Genomic DNA, 12,662 nt, shown 5'->3' on the forward strand with positions numbered 1-12,662 from the left:
TTTTTCTGCAGTGCTGAGAATGATCCACCACCCAAATAGTACCTGCTCTGTGAGGGTCCATGGGGGTCCTGACCACTGAAGAACAGGCTAAAAGGGGACTAAAAAAGTATGGAGAAAAACAGATGGACTACAGTCTGTAACTGTAGAACTACAAAGTGCACCTATACAGTAAGCAGAGCTGATAAAATGGATAATGAGCATAAGAACAAGGAGGTGGTCATAATGTTATGCCTGATTTGTGTATATAGTAACACGGTAGCTTAATTACTGTAAATAAAATGACTACATTTATAGTAAATATTGCTTTATTGACTATCACCAACACACTATTACTGGATCTGTGGTTAATACAGTTTTTAGGGGAAATATTTTTTTCTCATTAGAAATATGTAGATATGTTTCTCCTGTGAAACACATTCTAAGAGAAGCTCAGTAATAGACACTTTACATGAGGATGAAACATATACTCATAATAATCATATGATGTACTCGCAGTTACTATGAAACTAAGTAGATCAATGTTAAATTATGGACAAAATCTAGAGGCATACATATTTTGGCTACATATTTTATCCAAACAAATACTGTTCAGAATTATCTGCTTCTAGAATTATTCTGTAATATTAATTGTCTTCAAGCTGTATTTAACAGAGGGAACAGATTTGGGTTTTTTAACTGATTTTTAACTGATTATTTAACTGATTTACATTGATTAACCACTGGTCTGCAAAGTGTTAGACTAATAATTGTAATGTGGTTATATGTTTATTTTCAGCTGGAAATAAATGTTGAAACGTACTAAATCAGTTGGTTCAAATTGATTTTATTTCATTTATCTCTCTCTCATCTCTGATTACTATAAAAGCTCACATTAAACGTACATTATAAAAGGCTGTTTGTGCTAAACCCCAGCTACTGAGAAAGGTAGTCATTTGTACAGCTAATGAGATAAGATACAGCCAAATGCTACCCATTTGCTACATGATACTATCCATATCTAGTCAACAGTGAACAAATGCCAGTTGTAGTATGTTGTAAATACATAAAATACAGGTTTAATTCTCATCAAATGACTAATTTAGCAACATACGGAGCCTGTAACCTAAACTGAGCAGTGACTGGATCTAGCCTAAAGCATGCTGTATTAGCTATTAACGTTGTGAGCGCTCCAATTAAATAAATGCACTTTCCAAGCATGGTATGTAAATTATGCAAATAAACACATTTTACCATAGCGATGCTATATATTAGCCTTACAGCATATGTACTGCATATCTGAACATCTCAAGAAGCCAAAGTGAGCCTGTCACTCAGGGCTGTGTAACGTTTCATACAGAGATGAACAGAGCGGGCAGTTAAGTCTAGGGCCAAACCACAGCTGTTCTGAGGTGAGCTGAGAACCTGTCATTGCTCACTGTGTAGTTTCATCACTTTTTCCACATTTTTATCATGCTGCACACAGAGTACCGAGCAAACACTGAGAACACTGAGAAACTGAGCTGCGCTGCTAAGACTGTGCACTGAAGCTAAATCTAGGTGGTGGTGTATGTGGTAGGGCAATATGGTCTCTGTACAACCTCTTTCACCAAAAAAATCACCATAATAATGTTTAAACTTAATTATTATATTCAGCAAAACAAAGTAAAGTATAGATGGACTTGTTTGTGTGTAACCCCACTATTCTGGTCTCTCAATAAGGTAAGTGCAACAATAAATTGGTTCTGAGCTTTTAATGGAATCACATCTGCTGGAGCCTGTTTGAGTATAATCAGAGGAAATACAGTCAGTATTGTGCTTCTCCACTCTAACAGCTATAAGACACCAAAGAAATCACATCAGTTCAATATAGCATTCAGACCACATGGGGCACAGAGCGAACATAGCTAGCTGTGGTTGAAAAATAGTTACAGCTCGTACTTAGCAACCTTTTTAATGACACAAACGAAGCAATACCAAACTAAAACGTACACACTATGTTACTTAAACGTACTGATTATTGCCTGAAAGTACAACAGCAAAACTCATAAATACTTAAATAGAGAGGAGAAGAAGTCTGAGCCTACCATATCTCTTCAGTGGCAAAACTGGACTGAACGGGATTCCTGCTTACCTGGTTTTGAAAGCATGCATTTCTTGATTACAGTGGGTTGCAGTATCCAGTAGTGGACAGCAGCCTTAGTAACGAGGGGGGAGTGGAGCCCTTGTTAAGGCAGATGTGTCAGAACTTTTTAGAGGATACAGGATTGGTATCCTTGGGCAGTGAGAATTGATCACTGTTCTTTCCTTCCCTTTTCATTAATTTATTTATTTGTTTCTTTTAGTCTCTTTTAGAAGTAAGATTTATTAAAGATTTTATTAAGAATTGAATGAGTCGAGTGCCAACCTTTAGTGTTATATTTCTTTGTTAATTAGTAGTTCTGACCCTGGGAGGCCTACTAGGAAAGCAGTAGTTTATTGTTACCATAGTAATTAAATTCAGCTGAGGAACAAGCTTTGAGGGTTCTCTTTTGAAGTGTAGTGTTTATTTATGTACTGATTTATTTATTTTATTTGTACTTTGTTTCAGAGTGTTTTGTTTGATTTGAGCCCTTAACCCATCCATCCATCCATCCATCCATCCATTTTCTAAGCCGCTTCTCCATCAGGGTCGCGCTGGAGCCTATTCTAGCAGTCATCCGGCGGAAGGCAGGATACACCCTGAACAGGTCGCCAGTCCATCGCAGGGCAGGCAGACAGACAGACAGACAGACAGACAGACAGACACAGAGAGTCACACCTAGGGGCAATTTAGCATGTCCAATCAACCTGAACCTTTGGACTGTGGGAGGAAACCGGAGAACCCAGAAGAAACCCACACTGACACGGGGAGAACATGCAAACTCCACACAGAGAGGACCCCGGTCACCTGGCCGGGGAATCGAACCCAGGCCCTTCTTGCTGTGAGGCAACAGTGCTACCCACTGCGCCACCATGCCGCCCCTGCCCTTAACCCTTTGTTGTACAACCCTATGGTTGTACTGCTGATTTTCCATATTTTCCAGTTATGTGGCTATTGATCCTTAAAGGTGTCATGCTGTAACAGTCAATTCTGGTTTTGGCCTGCTTCTACTGTGTGTTGTAAATTTTATGAGTTTTGAGATTTTTCTAATAACATTGTGTGCAATAGTCATCATTTTTGTAATTCACCTCTGGTAATCTACCAAATTCTCTTACCAAACCTGAGTGGGAACTAATGGGATTGATTAACTATCTACAACCTCTAGGTGGTGTTGTAGCTCATGTTTAACTATTTTGGGACCATTTAAGGGAGTGTTTGGTGGGCCTAGTGGATGGGGCTTACACACTGGTTGCAGGAACGAGCAAAGATTTATAAATAGACTGTGTTCAAAATGATGTCCATCTGCCATGAATGAAGGTAATTCTGATTAAACTCAAACAAAATGAGCTGTTCCTAACATTTTCAGTATTATAGTATTCTGGGATAGTTATGGTCCATACAGATCTGGCAAAACATCTACAGTCTTACTGTTAGGCACAGATCAAGATTAAGAGTGTGAAAAGCATTTGCTGTGCTTTAGAGCACTATGAAGACTGTCATCAGTAGGTGTAAAAATGTGGCACCTCAGGGACTTTGCCAAGCTCAGGATCTGATAACAGAACAAAATTAAAATGTATGAGGGAGGTCATCAAGAGGCCTACAGCAAGATTAAAAAGCTGCTGGAATTTCTGGCACAAATTTGCAGAACATTTGAAGATATTATTCATAAAAAAGGCTATCAAAAAAGTCCATCTAAAGTTTTCTAAAACATACAATAAAACATCCAAAATGACATAAATTACATCTTGAATTGAACTCTAAAAGATGTGTTTTGCCCAATTCACCTTAAATTCTGGCTTTGCGTTACAATAAAGTGGTTTCAAATGAGTGTCAGACTTTTTATATCCACTGTATTTCTATAACTTTTTCCTCTTACAGATCCTTTTGACCCTCAGTTCTACGTGAACAACGCCGTCTCAAACATCATCTCTGCTCTAGTATTTGGCCATCGCTTTGAATATCATGATGAGCGTTTCCTTACTGTCTTGCGACAGGATGCTGAAGCCATCCTATTGGCAGGTTCTGCACGGGCTCAGGTCAGTAGGTACAGTGTGTTGTTGGTTCTTACAGCCCATTTTTGTTCAGAGTTTGGAATGTAATCTTTATACTAAAGGGTTCTCGTCACAGTGTAGAACCCAAATGGAAGAAAAATAGTACATAGTACATATGAACCCTGTTCTTCAGTGGTCAGAACCTCCACAGGACCACCACAGAGCAAGTATTATTTGGGTGGTGATCATTGTCAGCCCTGTAGTGACACTGACATGGTGGTGGTGTGTTAGCGTTTTGAACTGGTATGAATATTTAAATATATTCACATATAGGCATATGTCTATATACTAAAGTATATGCACATATATAGAGGCATTACATATAATAGTATCTGTTGATAATATTTACATGTATGTTAAACAATTAAACCTTTGTAAAATAATTCATCAGTGAATGTGATGTGTGTAATTGGTATTTAAATATCAAAACAAATTATACAATTACAGTATAGTGAATGTATCTACAACTATACAGCATCCCTGGATTAGATAAATACATGGAATTCTTCAAGAAATTATTTCAAAAAGGCAAGAGAAGCACAAATGTGATAGCTGTAGCTGTGGATGCCACACTACGGCTGCAGCATTTACAATGAAGGGAAAAACACAGTGCACAAATTTTTTATTACATTATCATATAATCAGATGATCATCATTTTCCTTGCTGATTATGTTATTCAGCTATAGCTCAGTTAAACACATGTCCGAAGCAGTAGCATATGAAAACCAAAAATGCATTCAATATTTTATCAAGTGAATTAAATATCAATATTTAAATGTAAAAATTCAACAATTATAGCAGAGTGAAATAATAGTTATAAAAAAATAGTATATAAAATACTATAAATGTATACTATAAAAGTAATATAAAACTCGGTGCTGACAATCAGTGTCTGTCATGCATCGATCCATGTCACAAGACTTCATTTCCCACAATCCTCAGGAAGATCACGTGATGATGCAACTTCCCTCTGACACGGATAACCCAAAGGACTTCATTACCCACAATACTATGGGGAATCACATGACCTCTGAGGAGATCATGCGCTCTTAGAGATCATGTTCTCCTGAGTAGTATATTTGCGTGTCTTTTCAGTCATATGATAGTATAAGTATTGCTTCTTCTGGAACATACTGAGCATTTTTTTCTGAGTGTTGTTGGCTGTTTGCTTATTGACCTTTGTTTCATTTTTTTACTTTGCCTTTTGCCTTTTCCCTTGTTGTACCGTTGCCTGTGTTGTCTGATCAGTTTTAGTTTTAGAACCGCGACTGTTTTTGACTTCGTTTTTGTCTTGCCCCTTTTTGGCTTTGTCTGCTCGGCGACTTGATCACCGCTTTGTTTTTGGTTTGTCTTTCGGAATTGACCCACGCCTGCCTTTTGACCATGCATCTGCCTAGTCCTATTAAAGTCCTTTTGCCCTTTTAATCCACAAGCATCTGGTTTCTGACGGAATGTTACAGAATACTTCGCCAATCATGCAGAGGGTGGATTAAGAAGCTCTTCATAAGGCTCTCACTGAACAAGGACAACTTCTGGGTCGTCAAGTTCTAGCTGGTGCCTTCCTTGGACTCACTCGCTCAACAGCAGGCTGAACAACAGGATCAACTGGCTCAGTTGGTCGCCAGTGTAAAGAGTCTGACAGGACAACTACAAAATATGACACTCACTGACACTGCGCTAAGCCTAGTTCCTTCTAGTTAATGTGGAAAACTCAGTAAAACCAATTAGTTAGTAAAACCAATAAATACGAAGGGGATCAAGATAAATGTTGGGGTTTTTTGCTACAATGCTTTGTGTTTTTTTGAGAATTCTCCCCCATAGTTCTGATCAAGCAAGTATCTCGTTTGTTGTATCTCACTTATCTGGTGCAGCACTTGAATGGGCTACTGCCAGCTGGACTGATATTAGTCATCTGAATTATGCTCAGTTTATCAAACAATTCAAGACGGTGTTCAACCATCTCTATGCAGGGAGAGTTAGCAGTGAACTCTTGTGCAAACTACAGCAGGGAACCCGTTCAGTGGTGGAATACTCACTAGAGTTTCGGACACTCGCTGTCAGTAGTGGCTGGAATGAGGCTGCACTTTTCGTTTCGCCAAGGGCTCAATCCTGAAATTTTAAATGAACTGGCCAGTAAAGATGATGATTTAACCCTTGACCAGCTTATTATTTTAGCAATCAAATTAGATCATTTACTGCTTCTCCGTTCACGAGTCCGTGTGACTCCTCACGGTTACCTCAGGAAGAAAGACAACACAGAATGAAGCTTCATCTATGTCTGCGTTGTTACCTGTAACTCTATACCGTCACCCCCATTCTCTTGTCCTTTCAGCATTGATCGAGATGGGAGCAGAAGAAAACTTCATACATGCAAGACTGGTGGAACACCTGCAAATCCCAGTGGAACCTCTTGAGACCACATTGAAAGTCACTGCTCTGGATGGGGGACCGGTTGGTTTAGGGAATATCTCCAAGATCACAACACCTGTGGAGCTACAGGCCAGTGCACTCCACAAAGAAACTCTGTTTACGACTACCTTGGTCAGAGAAACACAACCCTGTAATCAATCTCCTGGCCTGAACATACCATTACCAAATGGTCTGATTTTTGTGTAAAGACCTGCATTTCCCCTCCTGTTCTGTCCATATTTTCTACCTCGGTAGAAAGCCCTCAAATGGACACAAACATTGTGAATATACCCATAGAATATAATGACCTCAAAGAGGTTTTCAGTAAGAAAAATGCTACCAAGTTACCACCCCTTCAGCCCTATGATCGTGCGATAGATTTAGTAGAAAACCCCATATTTCCCAAGTCTAGAATATACCCACTTACACAGGAAGAACAAAAGGCCTTAGATGTTTACATCCAATAAGCCTTAGAACAAGGATTTATCTGGCCTTCGATGTAACCCATTGCATCTAGCTTTTTTTTCATAAAGAAAAAAAGATGGAGGACTACATCCATGTATTGACTACCAGGCCCTTAACCATATTTCTAAAGCCTATCCATATCCTCTGCCATTAGTACCCGTGGCTCTAGAACAACTTAAAGGGGCTACGTTTTTGCGTAGTGCTTATAACTTGGTTCGGGTGAGGGAAGGAGATGAGTGGAAGACAGCATTTTTGACCACCAGGGGGCACTATGAATACTTGGTGATGCCATTCGGGCTCTCTATCATTCTATCTATCTCAGTTTATGTCTCAAGTGTGGGCTACGTTCTTTGAGAACATTGGTGTTTCGATTAGTCCGTCATCTCTACATCATCCACAGACCAACATACTATGTGAACACGTTAACCAGGATTTAGGAAAATATATTGTCACGACAACCCCTCTGATTGGGCAAAATGTTTAGTATGGGCAGAAATCGCAGCTCTAGCTCTACTATAGCTCTACTACAGGTTTGACTCCAGTGTGTCCTAGGATACCAACCACCATTAGCATCATGGACAGGATCCGACATGGACGTACCTGCAGTGGACAACTGGATGAGTAGAAGCAAAAAATATGGGAGGAGACCCACCAACGCATAGAAAACATTCTCCAGCACCACAAGGAACAAGCGGATCACCACAGAGGTCCTACCCCAACATTCCAACCAGGTGACCGAGTCTGGCTGACCACAAGGGATTTCCGCCGCACAGAGGGAAGTTGCAAAAAACTACATCAATCCATGTCACAAGACTTATTTCCCAGAATCATCAGGAAGATCACGTGATGACGCAACTTCCCTGCGACTCCAACTTCCCTCGGATATCCCAACTGACTTCAACATTATGGGGAATCACATGACCTCTGAGGAGATCACACGCTCCTATCAGAGATCACATTCTCCTAAGTACTAAGTGTTTACATGTGTAGTCATATGACTCAGATAATGATAGTTTATAAGCCCAGGCTTTAGTTTAGATCCTTGCGAAGTATTGCTTCTTCTTGAACATACTGAGCATTGTTGGCTGTTTGTTTATTGACCAAGGTTTGGGTTTTTAAATTTTTTTTTTTTTTTACCAGATTTTATCTCCAATTTAGTCATCTCCAAATCCACCCGCTAGTTAGGACTCCCCCAATCACACGATGCTACCAACGCTAGGAGGGTAAAGGCTAGCACAGGCTTCCTCTGAGACCTGTGAAACCAACCACAGCTTCTTTTCAAACTGGCATTCACATAACATCATGGAACAGCTGAACGCACTCAGAGGAAAGCGCCAACCGCCAGATCTGTTACATCAGCTAACAGATGTCTGCGCTGACTAGCATTGCGTTGAGTGATGGGAGGAGAAGGGAGACATCCCACCCACCCAGAGAGAGCAAGGCCAATTGCGCTCTCTTGGACTTCCGGCTATGGATGGCTGTAGCATCACCAGGAATCTAACTCTCGATCTCCTGATGATAGGGCCAAAGCTTAGATGGTTGCGCCACTCGGGAGCTACTTTGTTTCGTTTCTTACTTTGCCTTTTGTTGTTTTGGAACCTTGCCTGTTTTTGACTTCATTTTTGCCTTGTCCCTTTTTGGCTTTGTCTGCTTGGTCACATGATCACCATTTTGTTTTTGGTTTGTGATACGTTCCCCTCAGATGTAGCTAGGGGGAGAGGGGAAATAACATGGCATGTAATGGGAAATGGAAGGGAAAGACACAAGTACACAATAGCGGCGTTTGCATTCAAGTCTTTTACTTTGCTTCCCACTTGCAATAGTGTATGATACAAGAGCGTTATTTATAAGTAGAGAGGCGATTCAATACGGTGAGCAAGAACTAAATATAAATCAAAAGAAAAGAAAAAGAATGACTGTTCAATATACAAAACATTAACTAATGAAGCCTAACCAGCCACAAGGGTGGACGATGGACAGTGCCAAAGAAATAAACCAAGGAAACAAATCTAACCTGCCTAGCCATAAATCTAATCCTGTCCAAATTACAGCGGGTGGCACTCGCCCCTTAACTAATGTGTCTAAACAATCCAGCTACTACAGTGTATGCATATATGTATAAGGAAGGAGAGAGAGAAAAAAAGAAAAAATAACATGCATGCAATGCTGGCACGTAACAGTTTGTCTTTTGGAATTGACCCACGCCTGCCTTTTGACCATGCATCTGCCTAGCCCCGTTAAAACACCTTTTGCCCTTTTTATCTGCAAGCATCTGGTTTCTGATGGAAAGTTAGTCTATTAACCCCTTAACAATCCAGGTTTATTTCATACAAAGGATTATTATTCAGTAACTACAGGGACTTCAATGCAAACTAATTGAACTAATCTTAGGTTCTGAACGTGTGTAATAAAACTTTGGTTGGTAGCTAGGGGTTAATCATAACCAAGATTCATCACTTCTTCATCTTGTCATGTCTTTCTCTGTAGCTGTACAACACCTTCCCAAATCTCTTTGAATGTGTTCCTGGCCCTCACCAGAAGATTTTTGCTAACTATGATAAAATTATAGATTTCCTAACTGATGAAATCAGAAAGCACAATGAGGACTTTTGTAGCCCTCTTTTGCTGTAGAGGGGGCTGATAATTACTTACTCCAAGTTCGTGGGTATGGTTCTCACCTGTTAAGTTCAGTGTATGGCCAAGGAAACTTAACCACCCAACTCTAACTTGGGGTAATAAGCAGCAACAATATACCCAGTGAATGGAGCCAGATCAATTACTTTCTTTTTAAACCACTTAACACAATTACTGAGATGACACGTCACTCATTATAATAATAATAATACCCTTACACAAGCCAGCAAACTCAAAAGAACAAAATAATAAAGTGGATCCGTATTTTTAAGGGAAAAGTCGGCTTACAGTTCCAGTTTTAATGTCCTGTGTCCACTCTCACCAACGTCACCAAACCGTGCTCACAGCCGTCCACAGGTCTCTCTCTCTCGCTCTCCTCTCTCTATCTCGTGATGCAGGCAGGTGCTCCCAGCCATGGCTAACCTGTGGAACCTTGAGCGTCTCCTGTAGCTCGAGGTGCTATCGGGCAGCGTAAATGTTCCTCGTATAAAGTCTTCACCACTGCGCAGTCCAGTACACACAAAACTCCTCTCTGAACCAGTAAAAGTGCTTAAGCTAGCGGCTAAAGCTAACGGGCTCAGTCCAGGATACGAGCACTGCAGCATACCATAGTAGCTAGCGGCTAACGCTAATTCTCCCACTTCTGAGCAGTGGTAATTCACACAAAACATCACTCACGTAATTCTGCACTGTAACTGGTGACTTTACATGATGCTGCAGACTTGGTGGGTTACAGTTCACTGTCGCTAAATGAGGATAAAACTGAAGGTTTTAAACATAAACGTTACTGAGCTCTGCCTACTAGGTTGTGCAAGCACATGGAATTCCAGTACGTTCCACTCAAACGCGGCATATTATATGAGATAGCCGTTCATCTACGCATGCGTGCACATTAATTTCCACCAATTCAGACAGACTACACGTATTCACATTGAATTGGAAGAGAAAAATATTTGAAAATATCAAAATAAGAGCAGTGTTTTAGCCCAGGGCTACACTTTGGTCCCTCAGACCCACAGGACTTCATAGATGCTTACCTGGTAGAAATGGAGAAGGTCTGTTTAAGATGGGTCATATTAGCAAAATCCATATTTTTATGTATATACAGATAATGTTATTACTGTCATACACAACAAACAACACCTCTCTGTTTAAATCTGGTAGAAAAACAGTGACCCCGAAGCTGGCTTTAACATTGAGACATTAGTAGTGGCTATACAAGACATGTTTGAAGGAGGATCAGAATGATCCACAATGATGCTGTGGGGTCTTTTCTTCATGATGAAATACCCAGAAATACAGAGTGGGTACATCCACAGTATAAACTATGGTAAAAATGATTTATTTTACATTACAGGATTATTTGTTTATAATTGTTAGTAACATAAAAGGAACCAAAATAGAGGAAGCAACTGAAAGTTTAAAAACATTTTAAGTGAACTATGAGTGAAAATAATTAAAGAAAATTCACCGCCCTGCTAAAGTTTCATGCACCCCCACCCCCAATTCTGCAAAGAACAGTGTAACAAAACTCCTCCACAGTGAAAAAGACTTACTGCAAGTTATCGCAAAAAAACTGATTGCAATTGTTGCTGCCGAATGTACTTTTTCACATGAGTTTGTGTTTTAAATAAATCTTTATCTTCAAGAAATCATCATTTAAAAGCTGCATTTTGTGTTTACTTTGTTTGTCTTTATCTTATATTAACTTTAGCTTGATGATCTGAAACTTTTTAATGACAAAATACAAAATTGGGCAAAGACTTTTCCTCAACACTGTATGTAGAAACGTGTATATACCCTGAACAGAACTGACAGCTGTATTTGGGAATCAGACCGATTTTGTGACATCTGTAAGGTGTATAATAAAATCTGTGCATGACTTCAGAAATCACTTCAATTACTGTGCCACTCTCAGTCTCACAAGTAGGGAGTATAATGAGAACAATAGTTTACATTTACATGAGGCTGTTCATGTTTACATTTTTGGCATTTGGCAGACACGGCCACCTAAAGCGACTTACAGTTTAATCACATTAGTGATGTAGGAAAATGTAGAGCAAGGACTGTTTACCAAGGAGGTTATAGCACATGCCTAATAAGATAAGAAGAGAAGGTACAAGAGGAGATAAGCAGAGTGATTGGGCAGTCACGTCAACCCAGCATGGCTGACAACCCTACACTGACGCGGTCGTCCATGAGATACAAAGAGCAGGCAACACTGTGCCTCTGGGTTTCCCTAAAAGTGCCAGTAAAGATGTAACACTGGGAGGATACTTCATACCAAAGGTTTGACATTAAGTAGTAAAAACCCAAACATTATATGAGATGCTACACAAATACATCAATGCTGATTCATGTCTTTCACTCACTAATAAACCTGTCATCTGTGCTTAGCGACAAGACTGAGTGGGAAACACCGAACACATTTAACCCAGGACACTTCCTTGATGATCAAGGCCAATTCCGCAAGAGAGGGGCCTTTCTACCCTTTTCAGCAGGTGAAACAAATATGCAGCTCTGTATTTGCTAATATACTAATGTGTAATGCAAAGAAAGTAATGACATTTTAGATAACAGCTACACCATCTGCTTTTGGTTCTACTGTTCTACAGGTAGGAGTGTGTGTGTAGGGGAACCGCTGGCACGTATGGAGCTCTTCTTGTTCTTCACCTCACTTCTACAATGCTTTACATTCGCCCCAAGCCCAGGAGAGAAGCTGAGCCTAGAGGGCCAGATGGGTTTCACGTACGCCCCCAGCTCTTACCTCATGTGTGTGATTCCACGCTGAACTCTCACACATATAAACAAGAGATATTCCCGAGATTTCAGAGAATGCTGCCTGAATGCTAGGCAGATATAATAAACATGAAGGCAGTGGTAATAAACATAAAGATATGCTGACAAAAGGGATACATTTAAGGTTATTTAATATATTTAATATATATATATGATAGTAGTTTATTTGCTTATGCCTTCCACGATGCATATGCAATTCTTTCTT

General features: G+C 39.9%; 1 pseudogene; it reads left to right on the forward strand.

Moving 5' to 3' along the window:
* The first annotated feature begins 3,960 nt into the window (after positions 1–3,960).
* LOC108414532 lies at positions 3,961–12,449 on the forward strand (annotated as a pseudogene).
* The last annotated feature ends 213 nt before the right edge of the window (positions 12,450–12,662 follow it).

Source organism: Pygocentrus nattereri, chromosome 4 (assembly GCF_015220715.1).
Source record: "Pygocentrus nattereri isolate fPygNat1 chromosome 4, fPygNat1.pri, whole genome shotgun sequence".
Lineage (NCBI taxonomy): Eukaryota > Metazoa > Chordata > Actinopteri > Characiformes > Serrasalmidae > Pygocentrus > Pygocentrus nattereri.